Source organism: Heloderma suspectum, chromosome 5 (assembly GCF_057233095.1).
Source record: "Heloderma suspectum isolate Gila_16-S chromosome 5, 16-S_ref, whole genome shotgun sequence".
NCBI lineage: Eukaryota > Metazoa > Chordata > Lepidosauria > Squamata > Helodermatidae > Heloderma > Heloderma suspectum.
Genome location: NC_139462.1, coordinates 141,246,844 through 141,273,532, shown reverse-complemented (window position 1 = coordinate 141,273,532; position 26,689 = coordinate 141,246,844). Strand labels below are relative to the sequence as shown.

General features: G+C 46.1%; 1 protein-coding gene and 1 long non-coding RNA gene across 2 annotated transcripts in view; one reads left to right on the top strand and one right to left on the bottom strand.

The window, feature by feature from the left end:
• Positions 1-10,683, bottom strand: part of GRB10 (growth factor receptor bound protein 10) — a 147,090-nt gene extending 136,407 nt beyond the window's left edge. Inside the window, exon 1 of the mRNA XM_084857685.1 lies at positions 10,181-10,683. The gene's annotated coding sequence lies outside the window, so the exon portion shown is untranslated. The remainder of the gene's footprint in view (positions 1-10,180) is intronic.
• An 83-nt stretch (positions 10,684-10,766) lies between these two features.
• LOC146344584 (uncharacterized) lies at positions 10,767-20,643 on the top strand. The gene is made up of 3 exons (XR_014792264.1): positions 10,767-11,160; positions 14,787-14,907; positions 16,546-20,643. It is a non-coding gene; the product is annotated as an uncharacterized LOC146344584 (long non-coding RNA).
• The last annotated feature ends 6,046 nt before the right edge of the window (positions 20,644-26,689 follow it).

Below are 26,689 nucleotides of genomic sequence, written 5' to 3'. Positions count from 1 at the left end.
ATACATGTATTTAGTCTGACTGCTAATATAGCTGGAAGACGTTTCATGTCTTGATTGAGTAGAACAATTTGTAAGGCTGTACTGTGTTGGAGTCCTTTTCAAGCTTATGGCACTCATGTGTTGAGAACTGAACCTCTATCCCAAATACTGTTAAGTAACATTGTTAGATGTTTTATCAATTGTTCCTTAATATATTTTCTAGTAAAATTTCCATATAAAAAAGCACCGAGCCCAGGTGACTCATTTTTTAGTTTAGAAGCAACCTGATGGATTTCCTCTTCTGAGTGATATGTCAATTGAGCCAGTCTTTATGCCCCTCAGCAACTGGCTTAATTCCTATTTTATCAAAATATATCAAAAGTCGGTTCTATTTTTCTTATAGGTAGTTTCTCATATATACATATACAATTTCATAGAATTTAGCAAAGCTGTGACTACTTTCTGTAGTATAATTATTTTCCCTTCATTATTTGGCATGACTCTGATCTTATCTCAGGCTATTTTTTCCTTAATGCATTAGCTAATAATGTTGAGTTCTTATCACCAAATTCACTGTACGTTTCACATATATTAGGTTTGTGGTAAACATATATTGAAATAAGCTAGAGTAACATATTAAGGCTTACATTCATGCTGTGCACACTCCTCTACCGGTATCCAAAAAAGAAGCAGATTCAGGGTTTGCCAATACTCATGGATGCATCATTTTCACTAGAGACACAGGTGAGCTTGGTGGTTTGGAACACCTTTTATCAACTATAACCCTACCTGGACAGAGATAGCATTGCAACACTTACACATGCTCTAGTAACTTCCCATTTAAATTATTACAATGTGTCATATGTGGAGTTGCCTTTAAAAACTTCAGTTAGTCCAAAACAGGTTGGCTGGACTGGCTGATACAATCTAATTATGCCAGTTCTTTGCACAATTCAAACTGCTGGTTTTAACCATTAAAGACGTAAATAGATTAGGACTAGGTTACCTGAAGGAGCATCTCCCCGCCTGTCTGCTTACCTGGACACTAAGGTCATAATCTGTGACCTTCCTCCATGTCCCCCCACCAAATTGACAAAGCAGGCAGCTACAAGACAGAGGGTCTTTCCAGCGGAGGCACCCAGTCTGTGGAATGCCCTCTCCCCCTTGGCTCATCTGGTGCCCATGTTATGGTTTTTTCAGCACCAGATGAAGACCTTTTTATTCTCCTAGGCATTTTAAGAACTGGTTTTACAGCTTTTACATCTTCACACTGTTTTATTTTGCTGCTGGTTTTATGAGCTACATTGTTTTTACCTCTTGCTGCTGGTTTTAATATGTACTTTTTAATTATTGTTTACCTTTTTACATTTTATGTTTTAATTCGCCTGTATACCACCCAGAGAACGTCAGTTATTACACAGTCTAAAAGTGCAATATATAATATATAAAAACCAATGAAATCAGCAAAGCAAATGTACTTAGGAAACACAGCAAACAAAGTATCAGCAGAAGGCAAAACTAAAATCAAAGATCTAAGAAGCCTAGAAGAATAAAAGAAGGTTCACTAGCACTGAAAAGATGTCTGTCTCAGCATGAGGGGGGAGCTCTAAAGATGGGGCACTATAACTGAGGAGATCCTATGTTCAATCACCACCCTAAGGAGATGCTATGTTCAGTCACAACCCGCCTCACCTCCAATAGTAGAGGGACCCAGAAAAGGGTCTCTGAGGAAGATCTTGATACCTAGCCAGGTTTGTGTGGAAAAAGGCAGCCCTAGAGATGCCGGGGGCCCATGCTGTTTAGGCTTTGAAGATTAACACCATTACCTTGAATTGTGTCCAAAGTGCCTGCACAGATATTTTAAAAGTGGTGAGATGTTCTATTCAGCCAGTCCCCATATTCTGAGCTGTATTTTGAATGAACTGAAGCATTCATATAATCTTCAAAGGCAGCCCCACATATATGTATGGTAGTAATCCAAAATAGATCAACAACTCTGGCCAGAAAGGTCTGCAGCTGACACACCAGCCTCAACTGGTGGAAGGCACTTCATGCCAAGGAAGCCCACTGAGCTGCCCAAAACAAGGCCAGATCTAGTAGCACCCTCAGACTGAGAACCAGACACTTGGAAGGGGATGTCTTGAACTGGAAGACCACCACCTCCCAGGGCAGAAGAACCACACAACCAACTACACAAGCAACAACATCTTGGCTGGATTAAGCTTGTTTTTTGGTCCTGATCCAATCCATTAGCAATTCCTGGCATCAGTTCAGCACCCCAACATCATCCAAATTGATAAAAGGAGAAACAGAGTTTGTCTAATCAGCGCACAGATGCCTCCTGACCCAAACTGTTAATAAAAGTGCAGAGTGTTTAGAGCACCCCTTTCAGCCAGAATATGGAGATGTTTTATTTGTTTTTAGAAAGCACACTATATCTTGTAACACATGTATGCTTCACACCTTTACCCCTGACAAAAACAGAAGAATGAGCCATTCATGCTTTCTGGCATTTTTTCACGTAGTCACTAACTCTAAAGCGGCTTTAGGACTGCAAACTAAAGTAAGGTGCCAGTTCATATGAACTTTTCAAGCCAATGCAAAAGACACTTCCCCTTATGAAGTACACTACTGATCTGGATTCACACCATTTCTGCCAGTCAGGTGTGGGTATGTAGCTCAACCAAGTTTTGGGTAAGAGGTTAAAATACAAAGAATAACAAACAAAACAAATTGTCCCTTCTATTTCACCCCATGAAACGATTTTGTATTCCAAGAGTTTAATTTTAAATCACTTCACACCGATTTATTCTTAGTAGTCTGTATAACTGTCCTGTATGGTAGGCCAGAGTAACAGATGGGATGCCAAGAATAGCAGCTTGCCTATGGCCTTCTAGTGAGTGTATGGCAAAGGTGAGGTTTAACCCAGATAATACCCAGCTCACACTTGGACACAATGCTACACCAAATCCTATATCCTTAGATTTTCCCTGCACAAGTCTCAACCAAGCTGGTGCTTACTTCAAGGCATTGGCTGAAGAATATAGGAATGCCTGTGTTCCCCAGAGACCCTGCACACACAAAGTTCTGTGGGATCCAAAACCTGTTAACATGGCATACACATAAGTTCTTGCATCCCTGCGTTAACTGCAAGGTTAATTCATTTGTACATGAGGCAGAAGCAGTCTTGGCAAAAGCCTTCAAAAATGTTGTTTCAACAGGGCAAGTGTACAGTAGTTCAAGATTGGTAGTGCAACTATTATGGAGCTTCTGGGTATATAACGATTTTAAAAATAGCAAGAAAATAAATCAAAGTTTCAGGAGAAGATCCTATAGTCATGCAGGTTCTACTGACTACAGCTTCATTAAGCTTTTCAAGATCTACACAAATGCATAACTTCCCATTGTTCTTGATAAGAGGGACCATTGGTGCACAATATAAGGTAGGCTCAAATATTTCCTTAATTACAGCATATCCTTCATCCATTTCAGCTCCATTTCCACCTCATGGATTAAGGGAATAGGGATTCTGTGGAGGCACTGGGTATACAGTTTGCCATCAGGTCTTAACACAATATCAACAGGATCACCTTTTAGCAGACCAGCTACTTGACAACTGAGGAATGACCAGCTTCTGACCTCATATCACATACAGAGTGAACACAAAGGCCCTGTTCAGACGTCACAATGGCATCTGGCGGCAAATCCTAAGTTAATTAAACCACAATTTCTGGGGATGAGCGCTGTGCAAGAACCATTTCCTGTTTCCTTTAACAATCCTTGAATGCCACATTCGAGGGTTGCTTCCGTGACATCCAAACAGGGGCACGGGGTTGTTTGTGGGTTAAACAAGCCCAAATTAATCCATGGCTTGTTCCTGGGTTAACATGGAGTTGTTTAACCTATACACAAGCCCAAGTGCCTCTGTTCGGACATCGTGGAAACAACACTCAAATGCGGCATTCAAGGGTTATTAATGGAAACAGGAAGCGGCTCGGCCACAGTGCTCACCCGTGCGATTTGTGAGGATTTGCCACCATTACATCTGAACAGAGTCAGTGTGTTCCTCTCTGTAGCTTGTTTGATGGCAAAGCTTTCAACATTGCGTAGGATGATCTCTGCTGTATGCTGGTCTGGCGGGTTCTTGGAAACCTGCGTAGATTTACTCTGAAATAACTGCAGCATCAGCTCCTGAATCTACTCTGAAATCAACTGTTGCCCCATAAATACTTGAGTTTATTCTACAGGGTGGGCCAGTGCCTTTACAAAATAGGGAGCTGAAGAAAAAATTGTCACCCATTGTTGTGGTCACTTCTTGGGTAACACACTTCTTGGTATAATACACAATAGTAAAATGCCCTGTTTTCGAACACTTCCTGCACTCTGATCCTCCAGCTGGGCAAATCTCCCTAAGGTTGTGTACCTTTCCACATCGTGTGCATGCTGTCTGAAAAGCAGACCTTTGTGCTTCAGAGTGCTTTTAAAATGGCTAGACTGTTTTCTTCTGGGCTTGCTTGTGCGCTGCTTTTACAGAACCATGAGCAGTGAATTCATCCTTTTCAAAATGGCTGCGGTGGCCATTTCTAAGTTTTGTGGAGTAGAGGTGTATTCCTCAAAGTCACTCCCAAGTTGCCATTGCTCTCTGATCTGTGTTGTCATCAGCTCAGATTGCCTTCCCATCTCTATGACTTTGGTCCTCTATTTGCCTCATTCTTTCAGAAAGCTCTGTGTGTACAATTCCAAGCCCCAATCTCTAAACTGCTCCTCCTTTTCTGCAGGAATCTCACAGCATTCAGCCTGTTCATACAAGGCCCTAACAAATGACTCCATTTCTCCAAGCTTCTGAGCTCTTTGATAGCCACATTGCTCTTGAGAATGAAATGGGTATCAACTTGGCCAGAACACTCATATACTTCTGTTTGTGGCCCTTTTCAGCAGAAGTATAGGATTTATAAACACTGCCAGCTTCTTTCTTAATAGCATAAACGAATGAACATACTTGCAGTATTTGTTCCTCCTTGTGGAGGTTTGTGGCTAGGTGAAAGCAAGCAAATATTTCTTTCTGTGCAGGCCCTGCTGCAGGTTTATTAAAGGTGAAGGCTTCTGCTGCAGGGAACAGGGCCATTTGTGTTGTCTTCTGCATCTGTGGGTTTACAACCTGACTTCCGAAACATAGTAGCATTCACACACAGTGCTAAGCCAGGATTTGTGTAACGTAATTGTGGCTTGTCTGAGTGTCCAAACATGCCCTGGGCAACAAACAATGGTCTATTTTTCAGCAACAAACTCCAACTTGAAGAGAGGCTATGTTATTGGCTTCAAATCCCAGCTTGATTTAACTGTGATTTGTCATTACATCTAAAGCTGGATGTAATGAGCCAGAGAGCCAGTGTGGTATAGTGGTTAGAGTATCAGACTAGGACTGGGGAGTCTCAAATTCTAGTCCCCACTCAGCCATTAAGCTCACTGGGTGACTTTGGGCCAGTCGCTGACTTTCAGCCTAACCTACCTCACAGGGTTGTTGTGAGGGTAAAATGGAGAGGAGGACCATGTAAGCTGCCTTGAGTTCCTTGTAAGAGGAAAAAAGAAGGGATATAAATGTAATAAATAGCTGGAATCCCAACTTATTCTTTGTTTCCACGCTAGTTATCAGGCTAGTCATCAAGCAAGAACAGCTAGAAAATGAAGCTGTTCCACAAGCTAAGGAACACTTGGCCGCACTATTCCTGAACACCCCTTCCCTCCCAAGCCAGGTTTGCTGCTGCTTTGCAAGGAAAGAAAAATTTAAAGGGACCTCTGCCTGATTTACTAACATCTATGCAGGACTGTGTTTTGGAAACACAACTGAATGCTTGGCAAGATACCCTGCCTGTTACTCCATGGAGGGCAAAATAAATAACTCTCAAAGGCAACAAAGGATTACTGACCTTTCTTCAGGGCTTGAATTTTTCTCTGCAGCTCTGGCAGAGAAATTCTTATTTTGGCCAAGAGGTAGTTATCACCTCACTGACCAAAGCTGTGTGTTTATCGAATGAGTGGGCTGCGGCAAGGAGGGAAGAGTTTGCGAGGGGGGATTTCAGGGATTGCTCAGCTGCAAGCTATCTGCCAACTGCCATGGTCCCAGATGCATAGAGAAGGGCTAGAACATCTCCAAATGCAACAAGTACTCCACACAGGCAAACTGCTGGGGTGATGTGGAGAAAAGGGTAACACCTGTGTCTGATATCTTGAAAGCCTTTGGGGAGTAACTGGGTAAAACCTCCCTTATAATGCTCTACTGGATGCTTAGAGCTACTGATTGTCAATGGGAGGTGGGGAGGAGATGTAGGGTGCTTTCCCTTCTGGGGTGGTTTAGTGTCAACAGGGTAAGTATTCACATGTTCCTTTGCCTCTGCTAAATCCCCTATGTGGGCTGCTAACAGACTTCAGGAAAATCCCACAGGGATCCAGTAAGCAGTCTGGAAGAGAAAACTCATTCTTCCTTGGTGGTGATAAACAATCAACTCAAGAATCAAAGCACCATTGGCATTTATAAGATGTTGGGAAAGGAGAGAAGCTTGTTTGGCTTCTGAGGTGCTGAACATGGCCAATCATCTGAGGAAATTCCCCTGCCTTGTTTGTGCAGCCAGCCAATGGTGAGGGAGCAGATTATACTATGAAGCTGCATGCCAATCCTCTGCCACCATGAAAACATTTTGGAATACCAGCCAGGAACTGGGGGGGGGGGGAATCTTTGCTCAGCTGCAAGACTGCTTGTTCAATAAACCATGGTTAAAGCAATCCTGACTTAGCATATGTGCAAATGCAGCTCGTGTCATGGAAGGCTTAGAGGCAACACCAGTTAGGAAGCTAAGAAAAGAACTTTTATTATCTCTGTAACAAGAAAAACCAACAGGAAACTCCTGACTCCACCCGGATATTCCAGTGCCACCTAGTGACTAAACCATGTAATGACACTATCCACATAGTGATGCACTGGTCAAGCTACTACTCTTTCAGCATCAGTCACCTGCAATATGGGGGTAATATTGAAATACTTTCAAAGGCTGTTGTAAGAATTACAGAGGTAAGTGTACGCTCCATGAACACTCTGTTAAATATTATTAATGCAGCATTAACAGAAGTTTCCGCCATACCCACTCCTATTTTTAAAGTAACTTTTCAGACCATTCAGATTTTCAACTCTACTCGAAAATCACTGGAAGCTTTGAGATGGGAGAATTAAACTTAGAACTAGTTTGTTTTGAAAGAATTCAGAGTCCTGACTCCTACAAATGTAGGAGTCATGTGATGAAACAATATCTGTTTAAGAGATACGGTCTCCTTCCTAAACCTCACTGGTCAAACCGTCTACACTGAACATCAGCACACAAATACACACTTCCTTTTTATTAGCCTTAATAAGGACAAGGAAATAGACAGTTAAGTTTTGTTTTTCAACCACATTTGGTTTTGCTTCCCTTGCACTCTATTTGCAAAAAGATCTCTTCCACACTTTTTTTTTTTTTTTTAAAGTCTGTCCTCATAACTCATTCCTCCTAATCCTAGAATTAGCCTTGCTGCCCTCTGCGGTACGTTTTCAAGCCCTCTAAAAACGAAGCTAGTTAGCCCATGTGAATATAAGAACCCTTTAACTTATTTTAATAGCTCAAATATCCAAGCGTATATGCTTGCCTACCACCACCAATTGTCCTAATAGTCAACACTCCAGGAAAGGGCAAGGTATATTCTAGGGTCCGTTGTGAGTTCACACAGAGAAATGGCAAAGCTCTATAAGCCTGGCTGGCACTCTGTGTGTGATCTGCGTGTGAACCACGGATATGCCCTAGAATAATTCCCAGAATCCTCTGCAACACTGAGGGGCTCCACAGCAGACAAATTGATGCAGAAAGATTTCTTTGAAGCTAGAAAGTTTGAAAGCCACTGCCACAACCTTAACTCCTTACTGTTCTTAAAACTGGCCAATTACTTTCCACAATCTCACTAATCAAATAAACAGGCCTGTGAAACAACATTAGGAAGGGAGGCATGGGCACAGTTCAGCCACAGTTAATTACTTTTAAGTCTTACTAATGGGGGGGGCGAGAAAGGAGTTAAAAATATGATCAGCTCTCCTTAGAAATCAGTAAGAGGGCCCCACTGAACAGAACAAGATTTACTTGCACAGAATCTATCTATAAAATCAATATCTTTACTTTGGCAAGATCATGTTCTATTGTTTGCCAGAAGCATCTCAACCGGATTACTTGGATGCAGTAATCTGACATTTCTCTTGTTTCTAGTATGCAAGAAGGAAAACACACCATGAAATGGAAACAGAAAGAGGAAAATCATGTGCTGTATCTTTAACTGCAATGCAAGGAGGAAAAAGAGGCCAGGTTTTCCTGACTAACATTCAACAAGTAGCAAAAAAAAATCACAAAATGATACTCCCAAGTACACCCCCATGGATACCAGGGTTGGTGTCAAGGGTAGGCAAGGCTGGGCACTTGCCAAGAGCCCACACCCCAGCAGGGGCCGACAACAGCCCCTTGGACTTCCTCCTCTTCATCACTGCAAACTAGTTCTTCACCTGCCTCTTGCTCTGGCCCCAAAAATAGCAGTGATGAAAAGGAGGAGCAGTAGATGCCACTGCTCACTGGTTCTCTGCCTGTCAAGCAAGTAGTAGCAATGATAAGAGGATGAGGAGCAATAGCAGCTGGCAACAATGGCAGTGACAAGGATGAAGAGGGTCCACTGAGGGTGCCTTGCCCAAGGGCCCTTAAAAATCTGGAGCCAGCACTGAGGGGTACCATCACCAAAGCAGATGCAAAAGGAAGCATCAGCTGCCAAATGGCTGGGATATGTTTTGGCAAGTGGTTCCTACATCACAGCAATAAGCAGCAACAGTTCTCAGTAGTATCCTACGTACTTTGCAGGCAGTTGATTTCCTTTCACCAGAAAAGATAGCAATGCAGACCTAAGCACTTCTGTGAAGCTATGTGTTATCTTTGTCCCCCCAAAACCTGGTTCTTGGAATAAAACGTGGCCCTTTGCCACAAAACCTTCCCAGCCCCACCACTGCTCTGGCCCCAAAGGAATAAAGCTATTCTTCATCTTTTCAGGAGATATGGATATTGCTTAACCAAGAGGGAGGGGACAAGGAACCCAAAAGTTTGTTAAAACCTTTTGCAAAGCATTTTCAGTGCCACACCCACAATCTTTGGAAAACAACCCGTTAGCGACCCAAATACCGCAACACTGGCCCCACAATGTGGTTTTCTGACCCACATTCACACAACCTTTAATCCTAGGTCTTTTCCCAGGTAAGTATTAAAAACAAGCAACAGCTAGGCGACTATATACTACCGGGCTGCTGCAGTCCTAGCGGTAGGCTTCCCCCAGCTTGTCTCCTCCTTGTGTCTTTAGAAATATCCTCACTCTCGCCGCCGCCCCCCCCCCACTCCCCTCCACTCCACTCCCAACGCAGACATCCAGTCTGTAGCCTGAACGGCTCCCCCCGAAGGAGAAAAGAAAAGAAAGAACAGAGCGCACACCCAACCACAACTGATTGGCAGAGCCGGGCAAGCCCCTAGTTACTTAGGGAAGGGGGTAGGGGAAAGGAGGAGGGGAAAGAGTGGCTCCACCCTGGGTTATGATGCAATGTGGAAAGGACGCCAAGACTCCAGAGGAGCGAAGTTTATACGCCCCTCACCCTCCTTTAAAAAAAAAAAAAGAATGAAAAAGAAAAAAGACACACAGCCAGATTCGAGCTTTCTGGCCAATCCCAGGTTGGCCCTATAAACTCCTAGTTGCCCCTCACCCAGCCTGCAGTCTATCTGGGACAAGCGTGCGCGTCGAGATGGAAGGAGAAAGGTTAAGGCGGCAATCCTAGCCTATCCGCGTACTTCCCAGCGCCCCACTAAACTCAAGGGGACTTTCTTCAGAGTAAACGCGGCCAGCATCGGGCCGCACCGCTCCGCAGGCGGGGGACCGAGCGCGTCGCGGCTCACGTTACGGGCGCAAAGAGAAGTACGGCAAAAGTTCTCCGCCTTTCCGCTTGCAGAGAGCCACTGCTGCACCTCGACTCTTGCACGCGCCTTGCGCTCGACTGCAAGCTCGCCTCGCGACCAGCGCAGAGAGGGGCGAGGAGGAGGAGGCGCGATCCAGCAGCGCCCCCCCCCCTTTCCCACCCATGCCTGCAGCCCCGCTGCTCCCTTACCTGCGAGGTCTTGCGCTTCTCTCCCGGCGGCTCCCCTTTTTCGCCCTCGTGGCCTCCTTTTCCTTCTTGCGGCCGGAGGACTCGAGCAAACGGCGTGTCCCTCCTCGCCGCCGCCTCTTATTCTCTCGACTCTCTCTTGATCAAGTTTAAGGCAGGCGGCGAACGGCCGTGCAAAAACGAAAAGAGCCCCGCGAAAGGCGAGGAGGAGAAAAAGAAGAGAAGACCCCCCGCTCCTCCTCGGAACTCTTTCTCGAAATTGAAGACAGGCAAGGGGAAAACTCCTGGCGCCGACAGCAAAAAGAAAACGCTCCCTAGAAATAGCCAGGCAAGCCCGATGGAGGGGGGGGGGGGCTCTGGTTCTTGCACGATGGTGTGTTCGGTTCCTCGCCGGCGTCCCCCGCAGCGCTCCTGGTCTTAGCCGAGAACGAGGTGGTGCCGCCGCCTCCAGCAGCACCAGCGAGCGCTCGCTTCGTTACTCAGCTGACTCTCTCCCCAGCTTAGGCGGCCTCCCCTCCCCCTTTAATGGGCTTTAAACCCTCCCACCTCCCCGCCTCCCGCCGCCTGCCTGCCTGCTGTTGTTGCACGCAGTCGCAACCGGCCGCTTCTCGGCCATGCGTGTACCGCCGGTCTCGCCAGCAGCTGCCTCTGGGAAGCCGGCAGTTCCAGCAGCAGCGGGCGGGGGAAGGGCCGTCGCCGCTCCTCACGTCGCCAAGGCACACAGGAAGGCGAGCTGGGCGTGTGCAGCACGGCGGTGCTGCGCGGTTGGGTTGGGTCGGGGGCTCGGAGCTCAGCCCCACGCTGTGAAATGAAGCCTGCTTCGAAAGTACGCCTGCGGTCCTCCGCACACGTTTACCCGGGAGTCGAGCCTCGCTGGACACGCGGCGGGGATTTACTCCTGAGTATGCGTGCCTAGGATCCGACTGGGTGTGCGCTCCGGGATTGCGATCGTGCCACGCGATTTTAAGCATGTTTACTCACAAGTAAGTCTCCCTGACTGCACTAGGTCGCCGCTTCCAAGTAAGTGTGCGTAGTTGCTTTGTTCAACAAGTTCTGGGTGCAAAAAGAGCGGTCAAAGCTTAGCTCCAGAAGTGGAAGAAAATACTCGCCCTCCATTCCATTTTTCAGCCATGTCTACAGAACACGAGGGAAGGGCTGTAATAGCTCTCCCAATGTGAGGAGAAGCCCCAGTGAGGAAGCCTCTTGGCCTTAGTGACGAAGTGGCGAGGTAAAAAGAAGTTAAGTACACAAATGAGTTAAGCACAAGCGTGAGTTCAGCCACAGGACACCAGGGCAGTCAACCCTTCCCTGCCTTCGGCTGGTTTTGCATAAAGGAGCCCGATAATAATTATAACCAGCTAGGTAGGTGGAAAGCCAGCAGAGAGAGGTGTGGGGATTATCCATTGTATTGCAGAGTGTCACATATATGACTGTCTGCCTGCTAGACAGAAGTTGTGGGTGTGTGCTCGGTGCAGTTTCTTCTGAAGCCAAGGTTATTGACCTGGACAAACTGAAAGAGACAGGATTGTGGCCAAGACCTTCAGGGAAGTGATAGCAGCGTTCTGCTCCCAGGCTAACAGCTCCTCTGCTGTCATGGAGAATCAGGGTCATGGGGAAGGAGGACTTCACGCTTAAAAAGAGGGAAATGATCCCTCTCGAGGGACCCATTCCTTGGGGGACAAAAATATCCTCTTGCCAAGCTCATGCCAGTGGGGGTGGGCTCATGGTCGTGGGCAATTCAATCATTAGGAGGCATAGACAGCTGGGTTTGTCATGGGTGTGTAGTAAGGGATGGTGTGGGCGCCCGTTTCAGTCTGCAAATCTGTCGGACCACTGGTGCCCGTGCCCCCCGAGCTGCGCCCGCTCCTGCTTACTTTAAAAAATATGGCGATCGGGACAGAGATGAACAGGCCTGGGTAAATTGTGGGTTGCTTACCGAGCATGGAGGGGGAGCTTGACTGCAGCCCACAGGGCCAGCAAGCGGGGGGAGAGCTCGGCTGGCTCCCGGAGAACCCAAGCTGGTTCTCACATCCCTCGTGTGTAGTCCGCATGGTGAATTTGCCTGCTCAGTGCACAAGTTGTGGATATAATGCATCATCTAGATTGCTTGGTAGATATTGCTGGGTGCAGTCTGTGGTTGCGGCCAGTGACATGGGGAAATACAGCTGTGAGGTCCTGGAAGCCACATTTAGGTTGCTAGGTAGACACTGAGAGCCAGGACTTCCGAGATAGCTTTCTCTGAAATGCTACCTGTTCCATGCACAGGGCCAGCTAAACAGAGGAAGCTGAAGGATCCCAGTGCATAGGTGGATGGTGTGGTAAGGAGGAGGAGCCTGTACAAAAGGGATGGGCTCAGCTTGAATCACAGTAGAATCAGACGGTTGGTGCTCACATCAAAAAGGTGACAGAGTAGCTTGTAAACTGAACCTTAGGGGAAAGTTGACAGAAGCTGGGCAGCTTCCACTTTGACTTGAATCATCCCTAGGGGATGAAGGTGAAAATGTTTTTGATTGCTCAAATGGGAATGAGGTGAAAATAGGCTACAAGCATACAGTAAAACAAAGAGACCAAAGGGCCATACAGGAAATACTCGTGCCACGGACATTTGGAGAGGGACACCATGTATTGGTGTTTCTGTGCTGATGCTAGAAGCCTCCAACCCAAGATGGGGGAGTTGCGGTGCTTGGTTTTAAAGGGGAACGTAGCTACAGGGTACATAATTGACACCTGGTGGAATGGAGACAACCAGTGGGATACGGTCATCTCTGGATACAAGCTAGGAATGTTGCGAGAGTCCACGGGAGTAGTGAAATCCAACACTCCCCCAACCCCGCGCTCCCAGACCCTGCTCGCCAAACTGCAGGGTCCTGGCAGACCTGCTCAGCGAGCACGGCTCAGTGAGCACCCTGCAGCTGCCCATCCTCCCTAGAAAGCCACCACTATGTACAATAGCAGCTTGGGTGCTTCCGGATAGGCAATGTTGCGTACTTGGCGGCCATAGTACAGGCTTGATTTACCCCTGTAGCGTTGCGTAAAGGGGGCCTTTATGGCTGCCAAGTACACAACATTACTTACACAGAAGTGCCTGAGCCGCCACTATTATGCACAGTCATGGCTCTCTAGGCATGTGCCGGGCTGCAACAAAGCTTGCACAGCGCCCCAAGCAGGGGTGGGCAGCAGCGGCTCAGCAAGCACCTGACAAAGCTAGGCACGGGTGAGTCTGTCCATCCCTACTGCAAACTCTATAGCAGCCTTCCCCAATCTGGTGCTCTTCAGATGCTTTAGTCTTCATCTCCCATCAGCCCCAGACAGCATGGCTAATGCTCAGGAATTCTGGGAGTTGTAGTCCAAAATATCTGGAAAGCACCAGCTTGAGGAAGGTTGCTGTATAGCAGGGGTGTTGAACCTCTTTCAGCCCAAGGTCTGAATTCAGTTTCAGAGAAACCCCCAGACTGCGTTCTGGTGGTCGGCAGGACAGAAGACAAAATGGGACAGTGCCAGTGGCAAAGCAACAAGGCAAAAAAATACCAAAAATACCAGCATGTTTTAGCTTAAAGCTCTAACTGCCAGTAACGAAGCCTGAGGAGTAGCATTTCAACCTTTTAGAATGGCGGGAAAAACACGCAAAAGCCAGGAAATCACCAAATGATTGGTGGTTGGGGGAAAGATGTGGTGCCAGGGGAAGGGGGTGGAGCCATCTGAGGAATCCTGGAAGGCTGTATTGGACTCTCAGAGGGCCAAATTCGGTCCATGAACTAAGCTTTTGCATCCCTGCTCTATAGGAAGGGCAGGGAAGGACTTACTGGAGGTGGTGTCACTCTGTACATCAAAGAGGGCATGGTGTCAACCTCAACCTTTTAGAAACCTCAAAAGGGGCAGACTCTGCCACGGAATCTCTATGGGTGAGAATAACAGGCCACCAAAGTACTGGGGACATGTTTCATTCCCCTGACCAAGATGCTCAGGGTGATCTTGAGATGGAGAATGAAGTCAGGGAGGCATCCAAAGAAGAAAGTGTTCTGCTGATGGGTAGCTTCAGTTGCCTAAACAAGGAGAAGAAAAAGGCACACAAATTCACACAAAGGAAATGCAAGCATTAACGTAGATGTAAGTGGACAATTGCCAAGGAAGTCCAACACAGTCATATTTTATTTCAAAAGAGAAAGCTTTTAAAATATGAGGGGATTGGTATAAAGGATGTTGAAAGGGAAAATCAAGAGGATCAAATCTCTCCCAAATGCTTTGGGTTTACTCAGAATTACAATAATAGCAGCTCACTTAGACTGCATACTGCAGGCCAGGATAGGTACCACCACCAGCAATTTCCCTGTAAGGGCAGAGGGTGGTGCCCTGCCATTAAGAGCAAGTCGTTCATTTCATGTGCAGTCCTCTCTTCTCCCAGCCACATCAGTGCCACTGGCAGAGGTGGGACCAGGCTGACCTGGTGCTTCTGAGCCTGCTCTGATTCCCCCTTTCTTCTTATAGGCTGATTGAGGCATTGCCAATTGCAAGCAGATTGGTCCTCTTGGACACTCTTCTGGGTTTGCAAATATGGTCCTGATCAGTTCCCCCAGAGCCGATCAAGACCCAAGTGTGTGTTTCTAAACAGGCTGTCCATTCAAGATGCCCACAGCCAATCGGTGTATTTGCTGGTGAATTATTTATTCTTCCTGTGCCTGTCTGCCCTTGGGATAGACTGGAGGAATGTAGGCAGCCACCGCCACCAGAAGGTACATTGCTTCTAAATTGTGTGAGTCTAAATTGTGTGTCTGTGAATATTTGTAGAAATTGGTGTGTGGGAGTGGGAGCAGTAGTGTAGTGGCAAATTCAGAACGGCAGGGTCCCTTCGTGACAGTCACAGCCATGCCCCCTTCTAAGATTGTACAACCTTGTAAGATATACAGCCTTCAACTGGGATCCAAAAACAGTGCAGCTGACAGTCAGGCAGTGGTATTTCAATTGGACGTCTGAGAAAAAATGCGGGGGTGTTAATCTTTTTCACCTTCTCACCCGCTCTCACACAAACATTTTAGGTTTTCAAAATATGATACTCTATGGAAGCTTCACCCTCTCAACTCAGCCCTCGTGGACAGATCCCTTCTCATTTAAACAGCCCCCTTGCACACTCCTTTAACACCCCAACATTACCCATTAGCCTTCCCTAAACTCCTTCATTATATCTCTCCCCGCCCACAACACACCCAGCTGGATTGAACCACACGCGCACATTCTTTTGCCCCTCCCCACAACTGATTTTTTTCTGTTTCCCTTCCCTCCACCAGAGTTTGTTTGCCCTGGTACATGCCAGCCTTGTACCAAAAAGTGTAGCCGACAGAGCAGGTTGCATTTGGCAATTCTGCTTACTGTAGAAATTAATGTTCAAGAATTAACAGTGCAATCCAGTGGGTGTTTATTTCAAATTAGATTTACAGAGATCTTGAGAAGGCAGCTAAGGCTGCAGTCCTACGCACACTTACCTGGGAGAAAGCCCAATTGGCAGTTGAACATAGTGGGACTGACGTCTGAGTAAACATGCATAGGATTGTGTGATAAATCCTAAAAACTGGCACAAACCAGCCACCTGCCCTGCCCCATAAGTAAATAATGATGGCAGCGCCCCCCCCCCCCCACTCCTGCTGCTGCTGTAGACAGCAGCAGCCCTGAATGGGTGGCCAGTGTTGCAGGAGATGAGGGCAGCGCTGGGCGCACAGGCACAGAGCAGGGACAGGCAGAGAAGCCAAGAGCTGGGGGGGCAGGGAGAGGAGGCTGCAGGGCTCCCTCAGGCTTCCTCTCTCACTCGCTCCCTTTGTTTGGCCGGCTCTGCGTAGTAGACGAGAGGCAGCCAAGAGGCAACCACCTGCACTGCCTCTGCTCCTTCCCTAGCAGACTGCGACCCGGCTGGGGGCTGGCTTCAAAAAAAGTGCCGGAGTAAAGCCCCAGCGCAACCCACCACCATTACACCGCTGAGTGGGAGACACTGGTAGCTCTTTACTGTTCTTTATTTTTCTTAATTTTAATTTTTTTAATTATATCTAATACACACACACATATATACATATGTTCATACCTGGAAGCTTGGGTGTGTGTAAGAAATACTGGGGGGAGGGTTCCTTTGGAGCTTCCAACTCCTTGCTACTTTTCCTATTTCTTTAACATATTTTTTTCATTCCCCCCCCATTTTACTGTTTTAACCTGGTGTCCTGGGGGCATGGGAGCAATCATGTGGGGTGTATGGTCTGTCCCAATGCTCTCCAACCCTTGCTGTTTTTCTCCTTTTTTTATTTTTTTTCAATTTTTGTCTTTTCCTATTTTTCAGTCTGCTTTGTAAGCCTGTTAATTTGCTTCAATTTCCCTTTTTTGTGCAATAGGTTGCTGCCTTGGTTCTGCCCACTGCAACTCCTTGGCTCCGCTCTTCCATCTGTCCCACCAGTTGCCTTGCCAGTGGGTACCAGCAAGTCCATGAGGTCCCACCATGGATAACGAGCCATGTCAAGGAAGTTATTGGAGAAACTAAGGCTTCCTTCAGAAAATGGAAGCGTTGCAGAAACAAGGAGAACAAGGATTGCTCCCTTAATGACTTCTAATCGTCATGTCTATCTGCTGCCTCCAGGATCAGAGGCAGTGGCCCTTGTCTCTGAATGCTAGTTGCTGGGGAACAACAGAGGTAGCCTTCATGCCCTGCCGGTGGGCTTCCTAAAGGGACCTGGTTAGGGTGCTGGAAGATAGGCCTTTAGTCTGATCCAGCAGGGCTGTTCTTATGTTCGCTTGTGTGCTAATCACACACGCAAGGTATGTTTTGCACAGAAGTGCCTTCTGTGTAGGACTGTTTTACTGAGAGATGTTGGAGTTGGAGCCAATCTGGAATCTACACTCTGCTTTGGAAATCCAGCCATCTAATTCAGATGTGTGAGACAATGATTGGGGTTACTCGGAGGGAAAGGCCAGGCCAGGCAACTTCACTGAGGCTCAGAGTTAAGACCAGAGGTGAGCAACTTGTGGCCCTCCAGATGCTTTGGCCTGCAACTCCCATCAGCCCTAGCCAGCATACCCAGTGGTGAGGGAAAACAGAATCATGGAATTGGAAAGGACCATTTAGGCCATGGGAGTTGTGGCCCTCCAGATGTTTTGGCCTATAAGTTGACCACACCTGGGCTAGGCCTTGGAGAGTTTAGCAGAAATGTGTATTAGCCAACTCTACACAGGTGGAGTATTGTATTTTGTAGTGAGAAAACCAGGCTTCTTTGCTTGACGCATTTGAAATGAAGCTAAGGCTAAATTCGGCTTCACTATCACGAAAGTATGTATTTCTGAAACAGGACACAACTGAAAAGTTCATTCAAGAGAATTAACCAGTAGAAATGCATTACCCTATATCTCAATTGTGCACATACTTTGGATCTGATTCGGTCATTGTAACAACAGCGGTATGGGGGAGATAATTAGCCCACTGTTAATTGGAAGGATGCCTCAGCACAGTGATCTGTCACATTGATGCCGCAGCAAATGGAAGCTCCTAGTTGCCTAAACTTTAACTTCTTGCACACAAAGTGACCCATGTTGCTAGGTCCCTTCTGTTCAGAGAACTTAATGTCTATTTGAATGGCCCTACTCATGCATTAAGAGAATCCCATCTGCAAGCTCATTTCATCCATCATATGAAAAATACTGCTTCGGATACAAGATATGCTGGTGTGAAAACCACCATGCTGCTCTAGTAGTACAGTGTCTGCCAGCAGTACCAGAGCTACCTCTGGAGTTTCCAGGGTCTCTGTGCTCACTGCATACCACGAGGCAGAGTGAGGCAGCTGCCTCAAACAGCTGATGGTGGGTGTAACGAAAGAGCAGCAAACTCTTAGTTATTTAATTTATTATTGTTTTATTTTTACTGCCAGGCAGAGGGAGAGGCACTTGTGGGATGTTCTGCCTCAGGTGCCAAAATAATTTGGAAGGCTTTGGGTACTGTGTCCCTTGACTTGGGGGTGTGGGGTGCCATTTGCTGCTTTGCCTCAGGCAGCAAAATGTCTTATGCCAACCCTAGCTCACCACGCGTGTTTCTTCTGTAAAAACTTTTATCAGTCAGTAGGATTGAGTACAAAAATGCGACCCATGCAGGTAGCACATGAAATATCCTGAATCCATTTAAGTCCACACAAATAAAAACCACTGACCACAGTTTCATCAAGGTAGGGGTGTGCAGAAGGGAGATCTCTAGATGTTTAGGGCTTCAATTCCCAGAAGCTCCTGCCAGGAATGCTGGGAGTTGAAGTCCAAAACACCTGGGGATCTATTTTTTGGCTCACCCCTGCATTAAGCAGCCAAAATGAAAACATTAAAAACATTTTTCAGGATACCCTTAGAGGGGTAGCAGCACTCTGAATTTAAACACTGAAGCTGTAGTTAGCCAAAGAAACACACCTTCTGGAAAGAGAGAAGTCAGATTGTTCTGATGGAGGTTGTGCAAAATTAGTTGCGCGTACACCATTCTGACTTTCACTTATGCACTTTTCTCAGCACTCTTTAATGGTGTTGTCGTCTTCTGCTGGGCAGTGGCACAGGTTCTCTGGCTTATGAAAATCATCTCCAGGAAGGCTCCATTCAGCTTGAGCCAGAGATGCCAAAGTTGGCTTGTCCAGGTGCCTCCTCAAAGGCTCCTGCTGGAGGAAAAGGCTATCAATGGCTACTAGTCCTGATGGCTATGTGCTGCCTCCAGTACCAGAGGCAGTGAGCCTATGTACACCAGTTGCTGGGGAACATGGGTGGGAGGGTGCAGTTGGACTCATGCCCTTCTTGTGAGTTCCTGGTCAACAGCTGGTTGGCCACTGGGTGAACAGAATGCTGGACTACACGGATCCTTGGTCTGATCCAGCAGGGATCTTCTTATGTTCTCTTCCACATCAGTGGAGCTGCTGCTGTTGTTTTCAGAGTCACTTAGGACCATTCTCACCTGAACTATTCCCACTGTGGCCTGCTAGGAGGTATGATCACATAGTAATGCGCCAGAAATTTCTCCCACCTTTGTTTCAACCATTCTTATTCAATTTGAGAGGGGGAAATGCTTTTTAAAAATGTTCAAAGGAGAGAACTTCAGAAAACCTCTCATGGGTGGGGTTTGAGGTTCTTGCACTTACCATATTTATGAGGTGCCCGAGGAGTGTGTGTGAGCATCCTGTCTCTCATTGTGCAGTCATCTCTCCTGCAGCCTCCCTGGTTTCCCATACTTCAATTAACACCCAGGCAAAGATGTCATGAGACAACTCCTCCTCACAGGGCTTTTTCAGATCAGGAGGCGGGGACACCAGGAAGGCTGCAGAGTAATGGGAGAGATATGTAAGACAGAAAAAACATACACAGCACCTTCAACCATCTTGAAATGATAAGGTAAGTTCAAAAACACTACCAAAAGAAATTCTAAACCACCCCAAGAATGAGTTGGAAAAACAGAAGCCTCTTTCATGCGTGAAGAAAACTTTTGGGAAATCAGAGGATGGATTTTGGCAGAGCACTAGCTCCACCTCTTCCCTGGAGCTAGATGCAACACTGCCCCACACACATATACCACGTGACTTGCAGGGAAGGAGCAATATTGTAAGCATGTGCATTAGGGACAAGAAGTATCTATGACTGCCCCTTCAGAAATTTAACATTTGGGAGACCCTGGGGAAGGTACTGAAGCCTGAAGAATGGCAACTAGAGATGAGCCAAAATTTCTCAGAAGACATTTTTCTGATCAAACCTCTCAAGATTTGTCTTATTCTCCTCCCTCTTCTAGAAATAGCAGGCCACTTTGCAGAATTTTCTCCACCATTCCTTTTGGTGGTGGTGGTTACCCACCCACCCCATTACACACACATACACAATGCTAAAGATGCTAAAAATGGGGCATTGTAGAGGATACAAAATAGTGGCCAGGCTGCGAACGCAGCTGCAGCTGTTGCCACTTACAGTAGCAGCATAAAAAACAAAGACCGGAAGGAAGGAAGGGCTACAACCACTGTTGATGGTGACCAGGCCTCAAAAAAACTGTTGGAGAATTTCTCCTCCCACTGGAGAAATCCAGTGAAATGGTTATCCCAGTTTCTTTGTCCGCAAATCGAGTAAAGAATTTCAAGAAGCAATTTGCACATAGCTATAATGTGATGCCACTGTTACTTGGGTCCTGCTGACCTGGAAATATATGTCCAGTGGCGCTGTGAACCTGTCTGTCTATTGGCATGAACCACTGTTTGTTAGTGTCTTCTTTCCAGCAGCTCTTGCATAAGTCCCAGGTATAACCGGAAACCATCTCTGTACCTGGTAGAACCTAATTTGAATATAGGTTCTACCAACCTCCTCTGACTTCAACATCATCCCAGCCTTTTTTTTTTTTTTTTGCTTTGTATACCATTCTGCCTTCTGAAGAACCCAAACGTTTGCACAGGATTTTGTGACCTTTGCGATGGCATAATAAAGGTATTTCTGGAGCTATGGATTTTGGAAATTTTATTTTGGATGTTTTGTTTGGGCCAACATTTTTTTGCTTTATATGTAGTAGATTGTTTACTTCATTGCATGTATAGCTGTACCAATACAAATAGCTTTGAATGCCATTATATTTTGATATATTCTTTGGCCCTCTTTAAGTGTTTTGTCCTGTAATTTTTACAAATTAAAACATTTGTTTACTGATAAGCTATATTTTTAAAAGACCCACAAGTAAAAGAACTAGAAATTTACTGTATTTTAATAAAAGGTGAGAATTCAGGGGAAGGACCTGGAATATTGAGGGGGGCAAACTTTTAAAGCCTGTACCACAACAACATGTTAGGCTGTGGTCCAGGAAACAGGATAGACAGGAACTAGCAAATTGCATATTACAAGGGAAGGCAGGTATGTCAGGCTAGAAAGGTCATGAAGCTTCACTAGGAGTTATAATCATCAACAAAGATAGATCAGTGGCCAAAACACTACTTGATAGGAAATCAGTTACCATTCATCATAGTTTTGTAGCTAGAGCCAAGACAAATTACAGAGAGGCTGGTTGACCAAGTCAGGGCTAAGGAGAGGCTTGACCTGGAGGCCAAACTACACATTATGTGGGAAATCCATGATGGGCTTTTGTGACATTTTTATTTCTTTATTTCTGCAGTCCTATACACACCTGGGAGTAAGCCCTAGTGGACTTAATACAACTTATGTCTGAGTAGACTTGGATAGGACTGCACTATAAAAGCAGCTGTGAGGTGGAATTTCTTTGGAGCACTGTGATTAGGCAAAGGGGTGTTTATCTCTCTGCCTTTATGCCATTTTCCCAATCTAAATTCCCCTGCCCCCAAAGTTGTTGCTTGCCCCATAGGTGAACAAATAAAGGTACCTGTAATCTTTCCCTCACAGGGCAAACAACAGCTTGGCAGGGGCACCTGAAAGTAAGTCCCATTGAACTGAATGGTGTTATATTTCTCAATAGACATGTATAGGATGTATAGAATTGCATGGGAGAAATGGGTTGGAAGACATCCCCTTCCCTAGAGCTGCTGTTCCAATAAAATTTGGGCCCTCTTCTACTTGCTTTGAGTAAAATTAAAACTTCAGGAGATCCAATTAAGGATCTCATGCCTAAGGTGTGATTTTGACCTGAATTAGCTCAATGCAGCTGCACTCTCTAATAGAAGCCGAGTAATGATCTAGAAAAATCCTAGTAGTTAACCCCCAAATTCATACACTGCCTCCTTCTGACATTAACTTTTGTACATGTATTTATGTAAAACATGTGACGTTTACACCTTATAGGTGAAAGTGCCTAAATCCCTACCTCAGTGAGGTTTTTAAATGTTATTTCTTGGGAAAACTGATTCCCACACTGTCACAAGCTGTCTTTCAATGTCCCCTCAGTTTCAAAAAATATGCCAAAGACCGGGGGTGGGCAACATGCAGCCCACAGCCTCTGTGTGGCCCCCGCCACCAAATTCACCAATGGCAAAAACTATTATTTTTAAACAAAAAACCTGGTGCTTTTAGTGCTATGGAGCACTAGAAGAGCCAGTATGGTGTAGTGATTAGAGTGTTTTGACTGGGACTCCGGAGATCCGAGTTCTAGTCCTCACACAGCCATGAAGCTCACTGGGCAACTTCGGGCCGGTCGCTGACTCTCAGCCTAACCTACCATACAGGGTTGTTGTCAGAGGAGGAGGATCATGTAAGCTGCCTTAGGTTCCTTGCAAGAGGAAAAAAGGCGGGATATAAATGTGACGATGATGATGATAGTTTGTCCTGAAGCAAAATTTGACCTTTTTAGTACTCCATAGCTGCTATGAAGCACTAAAAGTTCAAATCTAGCTTGAGAACAAGCTAAATTTAACCCTTTCAGTGCTATGGAGCAGTTTGCTGCTGATTATTTTCTGAGCATCCTGTAAAAATGCCCCCTGGACCTCCCGATGTTGATCACCCCTGCCATGTAACATGGAGGGCTTACCTTTGGGGGTGGGGGATCACAGTTCCACAGGGTTTTGAATCCTGGCCTGTAAATACAGAAAGCCTATTATTTGCATACACGCGCATCGTACACTCATCAGAGATCTGGGATTCAATGTCGCTTTGGGTTGAGTTGACATTGAGTGGCAGGTTTGTGTTTGAGTAGTAACGTGTGAAATGCCCCGCAGAAATCCCACCAGGCAAGATGTGGGCCAGTCAGGCTGTAAAACTATGATGCCACCAGCATGTGCCAGTGAAGTGGCTACACGTAGTATTCATATCTAAGCAAGGCTCCAGATTCTGTTTATTCAATCTGCGAAGGCTGCTTTGAATAATCACAAGATGGCCGAGAACCCTATAACTGGGATGTGGTTTTTGTTTTGTCAAGTCCTGCTGGTAGCATTGACATATTCATAAGCTTCTTAAAACAACTCTGCAATTTGGATGATGCAGCATCATGACACTTGGCTAAAATGGCAGCTCCAAACAGTATTGATAGAGAAGCTGTGATTTTGCCAAGTGAAAATCCCTAGTACTTGCATTCCCCTCTGCCTCCCAAACCTCATTCCCAGGAATACTTGGAACAAGAATGCCATCTGTTCCAAATCTAGATTGTCTCTAAACCCATTTCAGCCTGGCTTCAGGCCTGGACATGGTGCTGAAACAGCCTTGGTCACCCTGATTGACAACTTACTTAGAGAGATGCGGGGAGAGCTACCCAGCTCATTCTTCTCGACCTCTTGGCAGCTTTCTATACCATTGACCTCCTGGAATGGCTCGGTGGTTGTGAGTAGGAGGCACGGTATTATTGTTATCATCATCATTTTAATGTAGTGTATGTGATGTACTGTGTACTGTGTTTTATATAAGTTGTTAGCCACTCTGGACCCTCTGTGGGGAAGGGTAGGTTATACATAAAAATAAAATCTGTTGCAGTTAAGTAAAAATGCTTTAATGAGTATGTTTATCTTGTAAAAAATTCCCCTTCAGGAAGATTTACACATATTTTACGTCGTGTGTCCCCCCCAACCTTTGGGGAGATTTGTGCATATTTAATGCGGGGGGGGGAGGTTTTTAAAAAATCTTTGGGGAGATCTTTAAAATAATGTTAAAAATGCTCATGTCCCCCTGATGGGGGGAGGAGTGTTTCTGTCTAAGGTGGTAACAATGTATCAGAGAAGGGGCGGATGGTGAGGGAGGAGGGAGGAGGGAGGCGGGAGGCAGGAGGTGGCACTAGTGAGATCACAAGGAGTGACCAGGTTTTTCGCCACTCTTGCCAGGTGCTCTATAGACCTTTCTGACAAGCTATACATAAGCCACTTTGCTGGGTTCATACACCATGACAAGCCACTCTTAAAACAAGCCATGGTGAACAACCCAACAACAAGCCATGGGTTCTCAGAGTGGTTTGTGCATGGTTTACAAACCATGCTGAGGAAACCGTGCTGGGTTCGGACATCATGGCAAGCAACCCTGAAAAAAACAAGGTGACACAACGCACTATGGGTTGTCGTGTCATGTGAACTAGGTCAACAACACTCACATATTCCTAAAGGATGGCAGCTTAAGCAATACCAGGAGGACCTGCTGCTATTAAGTAGCCTTCTGCAGAAAGTTGGAATGAGTTCTGACTCTCTCCTTTCTCAAAGGCACTACAGAGATCAGAAGTTTCTTCAGAGTTTCCAGTGACTGTATCACTCCTTGGTTCAATCCACTTTCTTGACCCTGTGATTGGTCACTACCTCCCCCAGGTTCCTTTTTCTCACCAGTCCTGCTATCTTCTTTTCTCCCTGAACTTTTTGTGGGATCAACTTTTCTTTGATCCCACAAACCTGACGTCTACCCACTCCCAATTAATGGTCAGTGGTCAAGCATGCCAGCCACATCTTTTGTTAGGGAAATTACAGGCAAATGGTCCAGAATGCCTTGGAAATGGTTGGAGACTCCCTGGACCATGAGAGCAATTTTGGAGAAGGTGGCTCATCTTTCTCTCTCCATCTTTCCCAAAGTATAGGTGTGTCTGTGTGAAATGGAACAAAACAAAATTGCAGTTGGAGCTGAGAAGGAGAGACAGGGGTGGTGGTGGCGGGGAGTGAGCTGAAAGCATGTGGGTGCTGGGATGTCTTCTTGTAGGCGTGCTCTGCTTTTTGTCTCCACCTATGCTCAAGTTGTATGATATGATTGCAAATAAACCCAACTATTACAAAACACCTTAAGTCTCCAGTGACCTCTCTTTCCAAAGGAAGCCAAGCCCAGGTAAGTACTGCCCCAGAAACTTCCCACTACTTCAGGAAGTGGGGAACACGTAACAGTATATTATTTTTATTAGTAAGAACACGAACAGCAATATTTAGATGGAAGCTGCATCAATACATTTCCATATCGGGATAAATGGGTGCCCCTTACTAAAGAATGCTTCAGGTTTCATCAGAACAAGCATTCCTCTCCCCGTCGGTTTCCCCCCCAAATTCCACCCCCCCCATCGGAGGGGGGCTTAAAAAAGAGGGAAAGCACCCTTCCATTTTTTCCAGTGGAGACTTTTTTTTCTTTATTCAACTGGCTCCCTGCAGAGGAGGGGGGGGTAGAATTTCAGGGAAAAATGGGTGGGGAAGGTTTAATCCTTCCCTCCCAGAGCCCCATGGTCCTGATCCAAATCAGGACTGTGCATGCCCTTATGAGAGTAAGAAAAAATAGCCTGAGCTACACCTACGTGATTAGTAGAACGTGTAGTTTGGCCCCAAGTTGATGGAGATGGAGCTGTTGCACTTTTCCACTGTCCGCCTACCTTTAACCATATCAGAAGAAGTAAGGAAAATTATCAGTTCCTTATGCAGTGAATCTGAATAATTGTACAGAAAAACATGAGGAGTGCTATGCTGAGTTCTGGACAGACCTGTTAATGTGTGATAGACAATATTTTCCTAAATCAGCCAACTTCCATGTAACAGATGGAGCAATATAGCTCTGTGGAGTGTTGCACAGCTTGTATAATACAGCTCAGCTATCTAATCAGGCTGGCCATTTCAGAATTACCAGCAGGCCCATGGCCAGGTATTTTGTGATGGGAACTATGATCAATTAGAGCAAAATAGTAAAAATCTAAGTGGCCTAATTTGTTTAATAGTTCATCTAATAACATTTAATTGTAATGCACATTTTTAAAGCACCAGGTGCTTGGCAATAATCCTTGTTCTTCTGAATGTATTGATCAGGACATTGTAAGGCAGGGGCGGGTTAAGTTCTTACGGGTCACTAGGGTGGAGGCTGGTGGCTCCAATTTTGGTGGGGCTCTGAATCCGCTCTGGGTTTCAGTCAGAACCAGCCTGAATTCTAAAGCAGCTATCCAGGGTGCTGAACCCTATCCCCAAAATAGGTTCAGCACCTTGGATAGGTCCTTTAGAATTCTGGCCGGTTCTGACTGAAATCCAGAATCAATTCACAGCTCCACTGAAATCAGAGCCACCAGCCTCCACTCGTGGCCACTTATGAATCACCAAAAAAGGGGGGGATTAGGACTGTGCACCGCTTCAGCTCCAGATGCGAATTCTGAGCCGAAGCGGGCTGATCTGGACTGCTTCAGTCTGGATCTGGAGCAGGTCAGGATTGGTCTGAAGTGGTTTGGAGCGGGTCAGATTGACCCGAAGCATTTTGGAGCACATCAGGCCGGTACAGACAGCTGCCTGCCCAGCCGCACGAGCCCCCCTGCTCCTGACCTGGACCCACGTGGACCCCCCGCACCTGTCACCCTCTTCAAGGGAGTTGCCATTTTCTTTTAAAATGGCATCTTGTCTTTTCCAGAAATAAAATCTTACAAAAGTGGCAGCCATAAGGCCATCATGCATGCAACATTACAGGCGTGAATGGGCCATTTACACCTGTAATGTTGCATACATGATGGCCTTACAGCCGCCATTTGCATAAGACTTTATTTCCGGGAAAAGACAAGTCACCTCCCTCGAAGAGGGTAACAACCTGCTCCCCAAGGATCCAGGTAAGGAGAAGGGGGTTCATGCATTGGGGGGGCTCACGGGGGGGGCGCAGGGCTCCTGCAGCTAGGCAGGAGGC